We start from the raw sequence: 20,286 nt of genomic DNA on the forward strand, positions 1-20,286 counted from the left end.
TTCACTGGGACAGTATAACCTTTTATTGTGATGTCACAGTCACAGAGCCTGGAAACTAAATCAGATCTGCCACATTTGCAAAGGTCAAACACATTCAAATTTCTTCTGATGTTAGTAATAAGAATACAATCACTGACCAGAGCTGTGAATACAGATTACTTTTACCTATTATTTCAGTATCTTTAGTTCTTAAATATTCTTACTGGTGTTGATTGCTGTCCTCACCTGACTCCTGCTGGATTTTTTGGACTGCCTGCTTAAAAAATGTTCATCAACCTGATATTAGTTCATTAACTTGATATTAGCTAGTTACTACTTGAAGGAGGAGGAAGAACTATTTTATGTTGCAAAAACTCGGCTTTGTACTTATACACTAATGTCTTTTGTAAATACATTTTTAATTACTTATACACTACCTGGCCATAAAAAGGTCACCCCCTGGATTTAACTAAGCAAATAGGTAAGAGCCTCCCATTGGCTAATTACTGCATGGGTGATTATGTTTCAGCTGGCAACAAGTTATTTAACCCTAACTGATGCAGTGAGTAGCTTCTTATTTGTTAAACAACCATGTCGAAAGACACATCCTGTGGTCGTGGAAAAGATGTTAATCTGTTTCAGAAGGGTCAAATTATTGGCATTCATCAAGCAGAGAAAAGGAGATTGCCAAAACTACTAAACTTGAGTTAAGAACTGTCCACGCATTATTAAAAAGTGGAAGGATAGTGGGGAAACATTATCTTCAAGGAAGGAATGTGCTCGAAAAAAAATCTTGAATGATTGTGATCAGCGATCACTTACACGTGTGGTGAAATCAAGTCGTAGAAAAACAACAGTAGAACTCAGTGATATATTTAATGGTGAAAAAAAAATGGCTTCAATTTGCCAGGGAGCATAAAGCTTGGACTCTGGAGAAATGGTAGAAGGTCATGTGGTCTGATGAGTCCAAATGTACCTTGTTCCAGAGTGATGGGCACATCAGGGTAAGAAGAGAGGTGGCTGAAGTGATGCACCCATCATGCCTAGTGCCTACCGTACAAGCCTGTGGGGGCAGTGCTATGATCTGGGGTTGCTGCATTTGGTAAGGTCTAGGTTTAGCAACATTATGTGCCCAAATAATGAGGTCAACTGACTACCTGAATATACTGAACAACCAGATTATTCTATCAATGGATTTTTTCTTCTCTGATGGCACGGGCATATTCCAAGATGACAATGCCAGGATTCATCGGGTTCAAATTGTAAAAGAGTGGTTCAGGGAGCATGAGACATCATTTTCACACATGGATTGGCCGCCACAGACTCCAGACCTGAACCCCATTGAGAATCTTTGGGATGTGCTGGAGAAGACTTTGCGCAGTGGTCCAAATCTACCATCATCAATACAAGATATTGGGGAAACATTAATGCAACTCTGGACAGAAATAAGTGTTGTGACATTGCAGAAGCTTGTGGAAATGATGCCACAGTGAATGTATCATAATTAAACCTAAAGGCATGTGAGTTTGTGACCTTTTTTTGGCCAGGTAGTGTATGAACAATAATTTGTGGAGAAAAAAAGTTTTGTATTTAGCTTTCTGTGAAAATGGCTTCAAAAATATGATGTGATCTTAATGCGAGTCAGAATAGCAAACATAGGAAATGATGACTACAAACATCATCTTCATCCCATGCTCCTCTGGTTGCCTTTGGGAAAGACATTTAATCCCTACTGTGCCAGGAGGCACTGACCTGTTTGGGAGTAGTTGCATAGCAGAATGACAAATGGCCTTTGTAAAATGGATGACTTAAGTATAACTAACAACACTTGCGTATCAAACACCACACATTACATAACATCGTCATAGGTGTATTTAACAAATAAGTGACAACGATGACTACATACTGCAAAAGGTATGGAAATATTTAGTATGATAACCTCTTGAAAAGGGGCAAATGGAGTCAACTGACAGACAGAGTCCATAAACTCAGATGAGAGTTTATTCCCTAAAAATGTACTATTATAGCCCAGGCACCACTCCCTCATTTCTGATCACCTCCCGATTAATCATCATACTCATCTGTTGCTTGAGAGCCTTGTCCCTTTTTCGAACCTTCAGGTACACCTCCGCATTGCTTCACAATGAGCCATTCTAGCCACCTCAAAGCCTTGAGAGATTACTTTTCTCTCTGTTTTTGTTCTTTACTTCTTTAGTTTGATCTGCAAACTGTTATAAAGGTGCTATCACACCTCCTATATGCAATATGATTTGAGAAGTGTAAAAAAGAGATTTCAAAGTTTCTCAGAAAGCTTGAGTCTCAACTTCAGCTTGAGGCTGAAGACTGGAAAGGGCTACAAATAAATCTCTAATGTCAGCAGAGAAATTCCTTGTATAAACACCAGATAAATACAAACACAGATGAGTATTTCAGTTTTACTGAATGGTCTTGCTTCACAGCACCTTAGAGAACTCCTAGTGCATTACAACCCACCACATCTGCTTAGATCAAAAAGTGAAGGCCCTTTACCAAGAATAAGAAAATCCACCGCAGGGGGCAGAGCCTTTAAGGCTATGCTGAAAACCTATTGTACAGTCAGGCATTTTATTAACTACTTCCCATCTTAGGTGTAGATCTGGGGGTCCATGGACATTGAGAGTTAGGGTAAACTGGGATGTTATGATGTTGTCACTGCATCTCTCTTTTGTCACTCAAGTTTGTTTACTAAGAATGGTGGAGTGCAGATGTCCCAGGGTGCCCTCATGCCTGTGGTTTCTTCTGGCTCTCTCTGCTTTTAGCTATGCTGCCATAGCTATATCTCCCAGAGTCCATCTTTCCCTAATTTACACACCCTCATACATGGTCTAATAATCTATTCATTTATTTTTCTCTTAAAATTGTTACTATTGTGGTGACCAATGACAACCAGAGGAGGATGCCCCCCCCCCCCCCCCCCTTTGAGTCTTGGTTTCTTCCTCATGCTCTAGGGAGATTTTCCTTGCCACTTGGCTTGCACATAGGGGCTTGAACTTGGACATTTGTAAAGCTGCTTTATGACGGCATCTGTTGTAAATAAAAAATTTAAAAAGTTATATAAATGAATTTGATTTTATTTGATTTTGACTTAGCTTGGTAATGCCACCTGATTATAACTAGCCATCTAATAATATACTTTGATGCCAATTCACAAAATTAAAAAATTGACCCGGGAGCTCAAGGGAGCTATACCTTAGTTTGGTATGTCACCTGAAGATAACTGGCTATCTAATAGTAGACCTTGTGCAATGACTCTTTAAGCAATTCAAACCACATTTATATACATTTTATAGATGAACTTTACATTGAGATCCCCCCAGTACATCAGAAATCAGTCTTGCTCCTGAACCCTCAAGGTCATTAGCACTCAGGTCCAGCTCATGCAGACATGAAGACTCTTTGCTGAGAAATTAGGTCAGAGCAGCAAAGCTTTTCTCTGTAATGTCGCACTCATTTAGCCTATAGGACAAACATAAAAAGTTACATTTTACACTACATTGACTAATATTCATACAACTTCCAAAATAACTGTAAAATATAAAGCATAAAGTATGATAATTGATCATGTTACTAACTTTAGTGTCTCGAGTCCGCAATGTTCCACAGTGTTCTCTAGAACAATAAAGAGTAGCTTCAATCCTAAACTTTCTGGATAATTCTTGCCTAGATTCAGTACTCTAAGGTAAGAGGGGTTTGACCTCAGAGCTAATGCAAGAGATTCAAAACCTTCTATTCTGACCTTGCAATATGAAAGCCTATGAAGTAAGAATGAAAAAAATATCTTTATTCCAGTAATTCTAAGGGTTGTGATTAACAAAACAACAAAATTAACAAACTGAGCATATTTTAATTATCTCCCCAAAGTGCTTTCATTTACATTTACATACAAATACTTTCATTTACATTTACATACAATTACTGAATAAACAATCTAACTTTAATTATGTTTCATGATCTTACATTAGTGTCTCAAGTTTACAGTCTTCACTATTTAGTCCAGAAGCAAGCAGCTTCATTCCTGCATCTTGTAGCTCATTGTTACACAGTGACAGTATTTTCAGGTTTGAAATTTCATACAGTGCTGAGCCCAGCCCTGCATAGCAATCTGCTGTTAGGTTAGTTATTCAACCTGAGAAAAATCAAATTTATATGGGAGTAACCAAACTATATCAAGGTTCAAAGAACAAACAACAATACATTGATAGGCTAAATTTGGTTCATCTCAAGTAACACTCATAACGCCCTAACTATAACTGACTAATACACAATTACTAAAGATATCTCACATTAGTGTCTCTAGTTTACATGAAGCTCTCATTAAAGCATTAGAAAGCACTTTGACTCCTGAATCTCCTATGCTGTACTTTCAAGGGCCAGTTCCCTCAGGTGAGAGGACTTTGAACTCAGGACTGGAGCCAGAAAGCCACACCCCTCAACTGTAACACTACAGCTACTCAGCTTGCAGAAAACATATATGAACATCATGAGATAACATAAGACACATGTTAAATTATAGCATGTAATACTTTCATCAGGTCCATTCATAATAGACCATTCCAGTCTTAATCCACTATACATTATAAAGTGCCAGAATGGAGTCACTTTACATCTGATAATGGGATCTCTTTTTACTTATAAAAAATATTTGTATGAAACTGTGTGTACGGAATGTAGATGCATTTGTTAAGTTAAATTCACATTAAAATCTATTAATAATATTTAACTACCTTAGCTTATGCAAGTTTATGCAATCCAGGAAAATCATACATGCAATATTTCTGAATAATCTTCTTTAATATTTTGAAAAGCAATTGTAATGCCCTGTCCTGCACCAGCTCTTTGCTACGGGGGGTGGGGGGTTTATACCCAGGACTGAAGACAGCAAATTACAGGACTCCTCCTTGCAGACACAATAATAAAATATTCACCATTTCATCACAGGATAGTTGAACTAATACTATATTACATTTTATATTAATACATTTATAAGTCCATTTACGTTGCTATATTTATCATTAACCACTACTTGTGGTATAATGATTTTTATTCTAAACTGAGTTGACTTGACTTAGTGAGAAACTTACCTTATTGTTTCTGGCGAGTACTGGAATCCGGTACAAAGCAAGCTCAATCCTGAATCTTGCCTATCATTGATACTGAGGTCCAGGTCTTTTATGATCGGCAAGCCAGAGAAAACTACAGCTAGTGCCACACAACTTTTAACTGTGATGTTACAGTTACTGAGCCTGGAAGAATTATTATGGAACATTTCACCATTTCACCATTCAAGCTATATTATTCATGCAATCGAAATAAAATTCATTAAAAAAATGAATTAAAAAAGAAATTCTAAACAGCTTTTTTGTCATTGTTTTCACTGGTATTCTTTACCTGTCCATTTCTATATCAACTTTATCAAAACATGTTCCTCCTTTAAAGCTGTATTGATTTATTTTAAGAACACTTTGGCTTCACATCCTGGTAACTATCACTACAATAATTGCCATGAGAAAAAGTGTGATGAATGTGACTATTCTGTCCAAGAAATGTCCTCCCTGCCTGTCAGTTATTTTCCATATGCACACAGGATATAGGGAGGTAGGGTAAGCACTAAGCATGCATATCTTTTAGAGGGCATTGGATTGAAGGGAGATGCTTGACTTCTTCATGGGCTGTCTGATAAATGAGAAACCAATTACTGCAGCTTTAAGCTGCACATCTTTAGGGTATAACCAGCCAGCTGCAAGAAAGGAGAATTCGAGTAGGCTGGACCTGGAAATAGGTATTATGCTCTATACTATTCATGCACGTTAAGGAAAATATTGTTTTTGCACTCTTTTTTTTAAAATCTCTAGGAGTTTAAAGTTTGTAAAATTAAATGGATTTGAGTACTATTCAAATTGATTGCTTTATTATGAGTGGAGAACATATTCACCAAGTTTTGTGTGTATTTGTGTGTATGTGTCCATGTGTGTGTCTGTTTTTGATTTGCTTATGTACAACTATTTATGTCAAAAGAAAATGTCAAAAAATGGGGAACAGCAGAAATGTAGGCATGTACACATAGGTGGTCCTCCTTGCCTGTCAGTTATTTTGCATATGCGAACTTCATAAAGGCAGATAGGCTAAGCTCTAAGCAGGCATATCTTTGGACAAAGGATGTGTGATTGGATGGAGGCCTGTTTTTTTTTTTTATTTACAATATTTACAAGAAAATGTAACAACAAATTGGCACCAGTAGACATGTGGAAAATGATCTTGAATCACACTTCTAGGACACCCAAGAAATTCATCGGAATAAAATTTACAACAGGAGCAATCAAATTCATTTTCTAATCAAACATGCATTTCACACTCCCAAAAGGAGACTGGTGGCAGAAGCACCTCTACATACAAAAGAACATGTAAAATGCAACAGTAACATTGTTCAGCAAAGCACCGTCTTCCATTCGAATATCACAGGAGGGTGAAACAGCTCAGACACAAGCCCCATATATTAATGCAATGACTGGTAATTCTTAAACATTTTTGTTTGTTCAGTTTCATGAACATAGACTAACTAAGCTTACTCTTGGACTAACTTGCAGTGACAACAGTGAATCACCAATGGATTTTCTTTGTCTAGGCATAGGTTTAGAGAGAATGTTAGATGAAAATCGCTAAATCACATATTTACCTGGCATTTGTCGAAAATATCATCACTGGAAGCAAACGTAGAAGAGTTTTGTCTGTTCTTCTATATTTAACAAGTTCAAACACATCCATCTTCTCATCTGATGTGAGTAATATAAAAACTACCACTGACCAAAGTTCACTGGAGAGACCACGCTCATGCAAGTGTGCTTTATTCAAGAATCTTTGGATTTCTTCCATAAGAGAACTGTGATTAAGTTCTATGAGACAGTTGAAGAATTTGACACACATTTCACCACATATTTCCTCTCTGATTCTCTAATTCAACTCTCTTTCAACTGTTTCTTGTATTTCATTGAGACTGGTTTTTATTTGTACCAATAGGTCTTGTAGAAGGCTCTGCTTTATCCCCAATGAGATTCTCATGAGAAAACAAAGAAAGAGATCCAGATGACCAGTCTTACTGTCATGGACTTTATCAATTGTGCTTTTGTGCAAACTTGACAATGACACAGGACTTGCCTGCAGAGGGTCATAGAGAGCTGCAAGATGTCCCTGAATGCTCAAGTGCACAAAGATGTAGACTTTCCTATGGAAAAGCCCAAAATCCTCTCTAAAGATCTGTATGCGCAGTCCAGAGCCTCTCTGACATCAATACCACACTCTCTAAGGTCTTCCACATAAAAGATCAGATTGTCTCTTTCAAGCTGCTCAAAGGCCAGCTTTCCAAGCTTGAAAATCAATTCCTTATTTGTGTTTTTGTTTCCAGAGTATTTTGTTTTTGTTGTGTTGATCTGTGTGACAAGGAAGCATGTGAGTTTATCTGAATTAAACTCTTCGGGGTCTTCTCCAACACAAAGTCAACCACTGGTGGCTGCAATCCAACAGAATACTGGGATATAGCACATAACGTAGGTAGGTGATGATTTTGTTGGCCAGACTTTGATCACTGATTCTCTTCCTGAAGTACTCTTCCTTCTGTGGATCACCGAATCCTTGAACATCTGTTACATGATCAACATTTTCAATGGGGATGTGGTTAGCTGATGCTGGTCGAGAGGTAATCCAGATGTGTGCAGAGGGAAGCAGATTCCCCTTGATGAGGTTTGTCAACAGGACATCTACTGAGGTGGCCTTTGTTGAATCACTCTGAAAATCTAAATTAAGCCGACATCTGATCTAGACCATCAAAAATGAATATAAAAGAATGGTTTTTCATATGTTACAAAACAAATGCTGAAGAAGAATTTGTGAACTGTATTTTTTATCCCTCAGCAAATTCAGTTCCCTGAAAGGAAGAGGAAATCTGAAGTGGACATCCTGACTTGCTTTGCCTTCAGCCCAGTCCAGAATGAACTTCTGCACAGAGAGTCTTTCCAATGCCAGCCACACCGTTTGTTAGTGCAACTCTGATGGGTTTGTCTTGTCGAGGTAGGGGCTTAAAAATATCATAGCAGTTAATTGATGTGTCCCCTGTTAATCCCTTAAGTGCTGTCTGAATTTGATCCACCTCATGCTGATGACTGAGTGCCTGATTTACATCTTCAGTGATGTAGAGTTTGGTGTGTTTCTGGATGGCCTGAGCCATATCTGTAAAATTATAATAAATTTGAAAAAAATGTTCACATTATATTTTGGATCATTTAATCATAGGTAGAAATTCAGGAGAAATCAAGTATTCTCATTATATGTTCTCTGTTGATTACTGTGCTTCTCCAGTGTTCCCAGTTACATTCACATCAGTGTCTAGAAAGATTTTTTCATGGGCTCTTTTGGACCAGAAATCAACATAAATCAACATACAAATACACTATTATTCATTTAATATTTAATAATTGGATGTGAAAAGAATTGGAATAAGATTAAACAAATAAATTAAATCTTATTATTAAAACTAGAATCATGTTTAAATGTAATAAAAATCAGTTACATATAATTATCTTTAAATCAAGTCCTTAACATTATATATAGCTCACTGGCATTCAAAGGTGTTTCACTCTTCAGAGATGCAATATTTAGGCATTTATATAATGGATCTTTTCATTTTAAACTGTCATAACACTGTAATATTGTTACTTTGTTATATATATTGTTTTAAAGGTTTAATGACAATCTAATGGGCAGCTATTTCACATAATATATTGAATGTGAGAAAGACAAGATGGTTTAGATTAGTAGGTATTCAAATTGCCTTTCAGAAGGCTAGGCACCATTTTTTAGCTTCTTACATGAAAACCCATATGCATTTTCTATGTCAACTCATACCCACTACCTATAACCCATCCAAACAATCACCAGAATTACATTAAATTCCCATAATCTCCAAATTGCTTATTTTATCCAAGCTACTTAATTGGGCTACACGTGTCCCTCTAAGTACACTGGTTCTGTACCACCAAGTTAGGCTAAGCTCTACATCTATTTCTCTTTTGTATCTCTAGTATCTCAAGACACCTTAACTAAAAGGGAATGCTCACTGAGTTAATAAAAGTATGTGTTAGGCTTGGAACTTTCATTCTTTACCCTTCTATGTCAGGTGCACATTTATGGGCTCAAACAAACAAAAAATCTAACAAAAATCCCTACCACGAGGAATATGTGAGCAACAACAAAGCCTTACACTAGTTCACTTTTATTTATTTGCTAGTCTAACTTGTCTCAAAACTGTGCTCAGAAATACAAATGAATAAAATGTGAAATCTAAACATCCTAAATGTGAAGGACAGTTCACGATGAACTGTTCTGAATACTTCATGTTCAGTACTGGTTTATGATGTCAACACAATGATTCAAAAATAGTAAAACATTCAATTTAATATAATGCTTTATATGAATTCACAACATAGTGCATTACATGTCATTAGAAAGTGAATTCCATTTGCATTTTGTGTCATTTCTTTGAATATATAGATGTCTATAATGCCTGTTGGTTTTTCCTTTTACACAAAAAAAAACTCACCCTTATGCTCCACCAACAGGGCCCCGACTCTGTGGGTCTAGATTGTTCTTTTTCAATCCATTTGATATGGTATGTATTTGAACAGTTCTCACTCAGAGGCAAAAGAAGATAGAACTAAAAGGAATCATTAACTACATAAGGGAAAAAGAAATAAAACTAAATGTACCCAGACCGTATTAACCAGTTCACTTGGTTAATACGGGACAACGGTTGCTCTTTTAAACATTACATTTATGCATTCCACTTTTAAAACATAAATTCACATATAATTACAAACTTACAACACAGAATTGGTTTGAATACTTTTATATATAGATGATTCAATATAAAAAAATGATTAAATCAAACAATAGATTTGTAATATATTTAACAACTTCACTATATACACTGCCCATAGACACTTTTACAAGCCAAGGCACCTTTATTTGCATAGCACTTTTCATACACAGTGGCAAATTAAAGTGCTTTACATATATTACATCTTATTATAAGCTTGAAGTATCTTAAATATCAGTGTTTCTATAACTGTCCCTCAGATACATTATGTGACTTTTTGCACCATGTTCAGCAGAACTCACCATATATTGAGAGATTCACACGCCTTCCTGGTGCATGAACTGCAAAAGTGTCTTCTGCAGTTGAAGTGTTCTCTCCCTGGTGAGGTTCCCGTTTATGGCAGATAACAACAGAAGGCATTCCCTTTTGTTATGAACCAAAGGTCTTGCATAGTTTTGCAACTTCCTCCTGATCTGAATACTATTGTCATGATTGGCCACCCCCTAGCGTCCATGTCTTTATGGTTCCGTTCCTTAGTTTCCTTATGATTTGCACCTGTGTCTTGTTTAGTGTTCATTAGATCATGTATTTAAGCCCTGTGTTAGTGAAGTTGTTGTTGTTGTAGCCTGCATCCCGTGTTTGTCTTCGTGCACTTTTGTTTCGTTCAGCTTAGCACATATTCTAGGACTCTCCATGTTGGCAATTTGACCCTGGACTGTTACAACGATGCTGACTCTGGATTTGTTCCTAATAAATCTCGTTCTTCTCCGCACATGCGTCCGCCTCCTTACCGCTCACCGTTACAACTATAATGAAGGATAGTGTGTGAAGTGCAGTGTGTGTTTCTAATTCAGGTGAACACTTTCAAAAAGTTTGTTTCTACTCATAACACTTTTAACTAAAAATGGCTTGTTGCTTCATTCATCTTCTGTGATTATACAGACTTTTATAAAGACTTGTACACAACTAAATTGTCACAGTTTCTCCATTTTCAACATATTTTGAACTGTGATCAGTAATTACCTTAATTATCTATACCAGTGTCATATACCATGTTTTCAGGGTCAGCCGCTCCAAATATAGACTGGGAAAGCAAAAGAAAAATGTGTGTGTGTGTGTGTTTGTGTGTGAGAGGACCTATGAATATATTTGAAGACTATAAATAACAGAAACACATTACTCTAGTCCAACTAGCATTCTCTGTCCATCATTTTCATTTCCTGTCTCTCTCTCTGTCCTGCTCACTCTCTTTCCTGCTTTCTGAATGGTTTAAGAAGCATTGTGTGCAGGTCTGAAAGGAGCCATCAGCTCATCAGTGAATCTTCTAACACCTTATTATAGACATACATGTAGTCATGACCACAGGCCCTCACTCACTCCCACACAAACAATATTGTCTTCACAGTGAATCCCAGATATCATTCACAATGCCACTAGCCTCTTGCTACTGACATGGTGATGTGAAGAAGATCTATATCCCCCTTATACCACTCTTTTGGGGAGGTAATATCTTCACATGGCTTCTCTTACCACAGTTATACTGATGACACACAACTCATGATCTTTTTCTCTTTCTCAGACACTCACATTTTGACTCTCATCTCAGCATGCCTGGTAGACACCTCATCATGTGTGACAGCCATAATAAGACAATTATTTCCAGAAAGCCCGTTTTCACCTGCGTTTTCAATCCTGACTGGATTCTCCAGTACAATATCAGGAGGATTCAGCCATATCCCAGGCCATTCAGCTGCTTCTGACGGGTCTTTCCGCACAGGCCTTAAATCCTTGCAAATGATCCAGAATGCAGTTCTATATCTTGTTTCAATCTCCCCAAGATTTCCCCCATCACTGCACTGCTGTGTTCTCTTCACAGGCTTCTTGTATTAAAATCTCAGTGTGTATCTTGCTTTGTCTGTGTTCATGCATCTTAATCCTGTCTCTGGAAGGGCTTTAAAATGTCCATACAGTAGAGTACAGTGGAGTCCAATCAATTTGGACCAAGATATGGATATGTTTTCCAAAGAGATAGTAAGCAAGTATGTAAGTCTTTGAGTAGATTAGTGTCTGCAAAGTGCTGCAAATCTTACTTTCTTTTGATGTTTTCAATTCAGGAGAGTATAAAAATATTAGAAATCAGTGGATGATGCCACTGCTGATAGTGTCTGCAGACTAAGGCCTGCGGGGCTTAGTCATGGTACCATCAATAGTGCCTCTTGTTCAGGGCTGATGAACAGCCCCAGAGAATATGTTCCATTGCCCCATTCTTCAAGCACAGAGAGCACCTTCCCCCAGCAGAACAAGTTGGATGGGCTTGACAGAAAATTGTAGACAGACTGGATTAGGAGTTTTATTCGATGTGGCTAGGCTTTCCAAAGCTTGGTCCATGAAACTTGGCACCCCACCAATTGCTCCCATCTTATTCAGGCTCCTTGCTGCCGCATTCCAACTGTTCTGCTGACTCGATTCTCCTTGACTGAAGCTTGCAGCTCATCATGTATAAGCAACGTCCTGTTGTTCCCCTGGGTCTTGTCATAATGAGGTGTAGTGCTGCTAGCCAAGCTAGCACTTCCACTAGTCCAACTACATCCACCACTTTGCTGTACCTTAGCCACCACTAAGCAACATCCATGGCCTCTGCTGCCCTCCACTTCTGTCCTGAGATCAATATCAGCTTGGGAGACCTTTGGGTTGCAGGACTCTTGGTATTGCAGCAGTCGGGACTCTCAATCACCTTGAATTCTTCATTACGGGTGCTGATGGGGATCCAGTGAATTTCCAAGTTGTATCAGGATATCAAAATAAATGAAGCCCAGAGTGTCTATATGTGATTTACAAAATGACACTGATCTAAAATAACTGTTTACCTGTTTGACTATTCTGTTTGTTAAAAAAAGGCACTGTATGGTGTATATTTGTTAAATAAGACTTTAATTATTATTATGATCTAAATGAGGACCAGATCACATTTCAGGAGCCATTCATGCAGAAATACAGGCTATTCCAAATGGTTGATAAACCTTTTCTCACTTTCTCATTCCATGTTATTAATTGTTGACACTTACTCCAACTAAACATTATTATTAATAATTATGTTATTCATTCTTTGCATTATGGCCATTTTTTGTTACTTTTTAATAAAGTGTTATATATGATATAACTGCAATAGTGGTAAATTAAGTGTTTAAATACAATGAACTTTACCTTTTATTTAGCCATATGTAAGTAATTCATGAATCATTTATCTGAAGGGAATAAAGTCTTTATGATATAAAAACATTGCTTTTTGAGGTAGATGTGATTACTCAAAATTACTTCAAAAATCCTCCTGGCTATAATATATGCTCTTAGGTAAGCAATTTCTTGTTTTCTTCTTCTTTCATAAGTCAGTTTGCCATAATAGGACATAGCAATATATTATGTAGTCTGCTTGGTTTACCACAATTGGTATAGATAATATTTACATCTAGTAATGTTTGCTAGGATATAAACATCAAAGGCCAATAGAACAACTGTTTAAAACATACATAAGAGGAGAAATTAGGTGATAGGTGAATTACATATTATGAAATATTAAATATTCTTTATTATTACATACTGTTTTTACTCAATATAACATTAGGCAATAATACATCTTAGTATGACTAAACCTAAGTTACAAAGTGATTAACAACACAATGCGAAAAAGAAACAAATAAAAACACAACAGAATATATAACACACTATAACAGGGAGATTGGTAATGTTTTGTTCAGATTAGATATGACAGTGTCCTCTTTTCGTTAAAGTTCAGTGGGTGGCAGTATATGTTGAACCAGCTTCTGAAGAAGATATATTTATGAGTTTAACCATGATCTTATGTGCTTCAAATTTCAATCACTTTACATTTCTCTGTTTGTACCATTTTAATCTTAAATGCCAGAGAGCATATTCAGCATATTCCACAGTCTCTAATGTCATTATGCAGCAAAGTTCTTACAGATGTCAAAATAGGACATCATGGCTTCAACCAGAGCAATGACATCATTTGCAGTACACCAATTGGACAGCCTGCACAAATAAGCCATTTTATTTTATTTTACTCTGCTCAAAAATGCAATAAATTAATTTGTAAGAACAATAATTTGGAAAGTTAAAACCGGAATTTTTACCTTAGAGTTTAAGTGTACTGTGAGGCCTCCACAGTGTAACACAGAGTAGCTTCATTTCTGAATCGTTGAGGTCATTCTCTTTCAGGTCCAGGTCTATCAGATGTGAAAACTCTGAGCTGAGTACTGAGGCCAGAGCTTCACAGCCTTTCTCTCTAATATCGCACTTGCTTAACCTACAAGACAAATAAAATTATATTTTTTTTACTTTGCATCGATATTCATTTGACCAAAATATTGCAGTTATATATAGCATCTCTGATCACAGTAATTACTTGAACATGTCAAGTTTGCAGTGTGTCCTCTCTAGAACAGCAAAGAGTTTCTTCACTCCTGCATCTCCTGGTCTGTTGTTGCACAAATCCAGACCTCACAGGTGATAAGGGTCTGACTTCAAAGCTGAGGCAAGAGACACAAAACCTTCATCTTCAACCTGACAGTTTGAAAGTCTGTAAAGGTAGAAAGAAAAGGTTTTTATTCCAGCTATTTTGGGGACAACTGTTAAGAAAACATCAAAATGAGTTTTCTCTCGAAATAGCTTTGTTTAAAATATTCACAATGCAGTTACTGGATGAGTAATCTAGGTTCTGAATATGCTGAATGAGCTCACATCAGTATCTCAAGTTTACAGTGGGGATTCTCCAGTCCAGTAGCAAGCAGCTTCACTCCTGAATCTCCTAGCTCATTGTTAGATAGTGTTTTCAGATGTAAATACACATGTAGCATTGATGCTAGTTCTGTACAGCTCTGATCTGTTAGGTTACAGTTATTGATCCTGCAAACAGAATTTATACAGGAATACTTACATTTTACATGCAATCAATACTGTTCCTAAACTTATACTGCAATAAAATTTAGACACTATTATATCATTTTATTTTATACTATAATTACTAAATATATCTCACATTGGTGTCTCTAGTTTACATGGAGCTCTCTTTAAAGCAATAGAAAGCACTTTGACTGCAGAGTCTCCTATGTTGTTCTTGCTCAGGTCCAGTTCCCTCAGGTGGGAGGACTTTGAACTCAGGACTGGAGCCAGAAAGCCACACCCCTCAGCTGTAACACCACAATTACTCAACCTGAAAAAAAGAAATATATGAATATCATGAGCTAAAATAAGATGTTCAATTCGGGCATGACATTTTATTTTCTATGGGACCTTCCATTCTATTATCAGTCAAGCCTTATCCCACAGTATGTGCACTCAAATATCCTACTGTGTGCACAATTATTAGGCAAGTTGTATTTTTGAGGATTTATTTTATTTTTGATCAACTACAGTGCTCTTGGTCAATCCAAAATGTTAATAAAAACCTCAAACCAGAATTAGGTTTAGGTCAGGTGATGAAGGGAGCCATGTCATTATTCTTTCATCTGGCAAGCCTGGCAAGCCATGTAGTGGAGTACTATGATGCATGTGATGGAGCATTGTCCTGCATAAAAATCATGGTCTTGAAAGATGAAGACTTTTTCCTGTACCACTGCCTGAAGAATTTGTCTTCTAAAAACTGGCAGTAGGTTTTGGAGTTGAATTTGAGTCCATCTTCCACCTGAAAAGGTCCAACTAGCTTATCTTTAATAATACCAGCCCATAGCAGTACCCCACCTTCACCTTGCTGGCATCTAAGTAGAGTTTTGTTGCCGTTACTGATCCAGTCACGGGCCCATCCATCTGGTCCACCAAGAGTCATTATCATCTCATCAGTCCCTAAAACCTTTGAAAAATCTGTCTTCAGATATTTCTTGGCTCAGTTTGGATGTTTCACCTTATGTCACATTCAGTGGTGGTCGGGTTTCAGCTTTCCTTACCTTGGCCATGTCTCTGAGTACTGAAAACCTTGTACTTTTGTGCACTCCAGGTAGGTTGCAGTTCTGGAATATGACAGCACTGGAGGATAATGGGTTCCTGGTCACTTCACATTTGATTCTTATCAAATCTTTGGCAGTTAATATGCGTCTTTTTTTTCTCAACACCTTTAAATATTTGCAACAAAACATTTGATGGTTCTGTGATCATGATATGGTCAAAATACTCTTTTGCCTAATGATTGTATAAAGTATCTCAAAGTAGTCAATTTACAACTGAAAATGGAATCTCTTTTTCATTTATAAAAAATCTTCAGTATGAAATTGTGTTTTTGGTTATTCAGTCCAGAAAAATAATTCATACCATATTTCTGAAGAATTGTCTTTACTAATTTGAAAAGCAATTGTAATGCACTATCACACACCAGCTGTGTGTTACAAGAGGGGTTTATACTCAAGACTGAAGATAGAAAATTGCAGCACTCTTATGTGATAGCAAGGCAATCATCCCTGCAGGCAAAGAAACAAAATATTCACCATTTCATCACAAGAGAGATTAATCAATACTACATTACATTTAATATTCATATATTTATAAGTCCATTTGATTTACAGTGCTATATTCATCAATAACCAATACCTATGGTATAATGACATTTAGTCTAAATTGAGTTGGCAAAACTTAGTATGAATCTTACCTCATTGTTTCTGGAGAGCACTGAAATCCAGTACAAAGCAACCTCAATCCTGAGTCTAGCACATTATTGTTACTGAGGTCAAAGTTTTTTATGGTCGAGCAACAGGTAGTGCAGCACAACTTTTAATTGTGACGTTACCAAGCCTGGAAGAACAATGCAACATGCATTTAAGCTATGGAATTCATGCAATCTAAATAAAATTAATAAAATCTTACACATTTTTAAAATAGCTTTATTGTCATATTTCTCCTTTAAAGTAGTAATGATTTATTTTAAAAACACTGTGGCTTCACATCATGGTAAATATCCCTAAGATAATTGCTACGAGAAAGAAATGTGTGGAATGTGACTATTTGGTCCTTTGTAATCAGCCATTAAAAATTTCAACATGCATAAAGCATGCATATCTTTGGACAGAGGATGTGTGATTGAAGGGAGGCCTGTTTTTGATTTGTTTATGCAAAAACATTTACAAGAAAATGTCAACAAAAATTTGGCAACAGTAAACATGTAGGCAATGATCCTGAATCACATTGCCTGGGCACCCAAGGAATTCATCAGTGAATATAACCTAAATCTTTTGAGCATTTTATATAATTTTAAAAGTTCATTTTTTAATCAAACATGAAAGAAATTGACAGACATTTGACCACACATATCATCTCTGCTTTTCTCTTTCAGATACCTAATGGTTTCTTGTATTTCACTGAGACTGCTGCTTCTTTGTACCAATAGGTCTTGTGGAAGGATCTGATTAGACTCCAATGAGAAACCCACCAAAAAATGAAGAAAGAGATCCAGATGACCAGTCTCACTGTCATAGGCTTTATCAATTGCACTTTTGTGCAAACCTGACAATGACACAGGACTTGACTGCAGAGGGTTGAGCACATTTTGTTGCTGTTTGTCAAAGCACAAGAACACATAGATAGCTGCAAGATGTTCCTGAATGCTCAGGTGCACAATGCTGTAGACTTTCCCATGGAAAAGCCCAAAATCCTCTCTGAAGATTTGTGTGCACAGTCCAGAGTACAATGATGCCTCTCTGACATCAATGCCACACTCTCTAATGTCTTCCACATAGAAGATTAGATTGCCTCTTTCAAGCTGCTCAAAGGCCAGCTTCCCAAGTTTGAAAATCAATTCCTTATTTGTGTCTTTGTTTCCAGAGTATTTTGTTTTTGATGTGTTGATCTGTGTGACAAGGAAGTACGTGTAAATCTGAGTTAAACTCTTCAGGATCTTCTCCAACCCAAAGTCAACCATCATTCTCTCTAGAACAGTGGCTGCAATCTAAAAGAATACTGGGATATAGCACATAACGTAGAGGTTCCTTAATGTCTTCAGGTGGGTGATGATTTTGTTGGCCAGACTTTGATCACTGATTCTCTTCCTGAAGTACTCTTCCTTCTGTAGCTTAATCCTTGAACATCTGTTACATGATCAACATTTTCAATTGGGATGTGGTTAGCTGATGCTGGTCGAGAGGTGATCCAGATGTGTGCAGAGGAAAGCAGATTCCCCTTGATGAGGTTTGTCAACAGGACATCTACTGAGGTGGGCTTTGCTGAATCACATAAAGTCTGATTACTTTGAAAATCTCAATTAAGCCGACATCTGATCTAGACATTTGATCTAGACCATCAAAAATTAACATATGAGAATGGTTTTTCATATGTTCCAAAATTGCATCAATTTCTTTAATGAACAAATGCTGAAGAAGAATTTGTAAACTGTATTTTTTGTCCCTCAGCAAATTCAGCTCCCTGAAAGGAAGAGGAAATCTGAAGTGGACATCCTGACTTGCTTTGCCTTCAGCCCAGTCCAGAATGAACTTCTGCACAGAGAGTCTTTCCAATGCCAGCCACACCGTTTGTTAGTGCAACTCTGATGGGTTTGTCTTGTCGAGGTAGGGGCTTAAAAATATCATAGCAGTTAATTGATGTGTCCCCTGTTAATTCCTTAAGTGCTGCCTGAATTTGATCCACCTCATGCTGATGACTGAGTGCCTGATTTACATCTTCAGTGATGTAGAGTTTGGTATATACCTCATTGAGGGGTACTAAGTTTCCTTTTTTTGCTGTTCCCTCCAGCAGATGCTGATTAATTAGAATTAATTTCAGTTTTTCATTGCATGCCTTTGCATTGCCTGATGTATATCTGAAATATAACAGAACATTTTTAAATGTTTACATAGTCAATTTAGAACAAAGTCAAAATAAAGTTTGTGTCTGATATTCTTATCGTAGTTACAGCATTCCTTACTGTGTGTTACAAATCCCAGGAATAATCCTCAGCATCGCACAGCCACACCCACTCGCACACCCCCGATCTGACTTACCGGAATTCTAGCACACACCTGATTCCTATTCCCCTCAATACCTACCCTTTAATAAGCTTCTCCTCCCCATATACCAGTCGCGAAGTATTGCTCCTATGTGGCGTACCGAGCATTTCCTCATCCTGCCTCCTTACTAGACCTCATCTCCTGCCTGACCCTTGGACACCTCCTGAACGTTACCCCATGCATCGACCCCGGTCCAACCCGACCACGCTTACCTGTCTGACTGCATGTATTAATTTGGTTGTTAAAATAAAACCTCTGCAACTCTTCTTCTACGTGTGTGCATTCATTACACTGTGCTTCTCAAAAGTTTGCATCACCATCTAGAAATATATCATTGGGCTTATTTGGTCCATAAGACAGCATATGGCTTTCTGAGCAACTATAAACATATAAAAATAATTAAACATGAGAGTTACTGATAGATATAAGGTAGAAATATACACTGACAGAAATACACTGGCAATGGACAAGGGAACAACACAATACTGGTCAACAACCACACAATGTTACATTTTAAAGGTTCAATGTCAAAAACAACCGGATCATGGTTAAGCCAGATAGGCACTGAGATCAAATCACTTAACTTTTTTATAACTGAGATTGAACTCAAGAGTGAGAACATTTTTTATTCTCTTGTGCTTTTACTTAAATTTGTTAATTTCCTTTAAAGCTGCACTATATGTAAGCTTGGGAATCGGTGACCTCTCCGGTGGAAATATGTAATTGAATGAAAGTTGCAGAAAAACATTTTGTAACATTTGTGTTCCATTTCCCCAAGTGAATTTATCTGATGTTTAAATGTTGAAGAAATATTCAAGGAGAACTCCATCAGAACTCAGTGAGAGAAATGTCCTCTGAGGACAACATCTCATCAGTAAAATGGGTGAGCATCAACTTCTCAAATGCAGATATATATGAAAATAATAACTGTTATATTCACCATGTACTAAGTTAAACTTTAGCTATAATGGTGGCTGGTCAATCTGACTGTTTAGCTAACTAGTTAGGTTGCTATCATCAGTATCATAAGCAGTTTAGCGAGGAGAAAATATTTATCTGTAGAAACCTACAGCAAAACAATCTGTAGCCTTTTGGGCTGAATCACACAGTGGTTCATACTGATTAAAATACGTACAGATTACTGTCCTTACTTACAGATTACTGTTTATAAGCATCACATGTAACCAGAAACCAGCCACTGACACTTCTACCTAGTTGTAATGCAAAGCTGTCATATGAAAAATCTGCATCTTTAATGATTAAATTCTTCATAAAAAAACTTAGTTCACCCTAAATAATACTGAATTTATTACCAAATAAGTTTCTTTGGGCTAAATTACTTTATCTAAAAGCAAGACTACAAAGATTACGCATACTATTTTAAAATGAAATTGTTAATCA

The 20,286-nt window shown here is 36.9% G+C and overlaps 4 pseudogenes across 1 annotated transcript; all 4 read right to left on the reverse strand.

Moving 5' to 3' along the window:
* Positions 1-2,432: 2,432 nt before the first annotated feature.
* LOC113587894 (ribonuclease inhibitor-like) lies at positions 2,433-4,497 on the reverse strand (annotated as a pseudogene).
* A 598-nt stretch (positions 4,498-5,095) lies between these two features.
* LOC145643310 (NLR family CARD domain-containing protein 3-like) lies at positions 5,096-10,260 on the reverse strand (annotated as a pseudogene). The gene is made up of 3 exons (XR_014117950.1): positions 10,186-10,260; positions 6,692-8,238; positions 5,096-5,261 (listed from the first exon to the last, which is right to left on the reverse strand). The product of XR_014117950.1 is annotated as an NLR family CARD domain-containing protein 3-like (transcript).
* A 3,775-nt stretch (positions 10,261-14,035) lies between these two features.
* On the reverse strand, positions 14,036-15,852 carry LOC113587888 (ribonuclease inhibitor-like; annotated as a pseudogene).
* A 1,304-nt stretch (positions 15,853-17,156) lies between these two features.
* LOC145643306 (protein NLRC3-like) lies at positions 17,157-19,064 on the reverse strand (annotated as a pseudogene).
* Positions 19,065-20,286: the final 1,222 nt, after the last annotated feature.

Source organism: Electrophorus electricus, chromosome 17 (assembly GCF_041902795.1).
Source record: "Electrophorus electricus isolate QZ-2024a chromosome 17, ASM4190279v1, whole genome shotgun sequence".
Classification (NCBI taxonomy): domain Eukaryota; kingdom Metazoa; phylum Chordata; class Actinopteri; order Gymnotiformes; family Gymnotidae; genus Electrophorus; species Electrophorus electricus.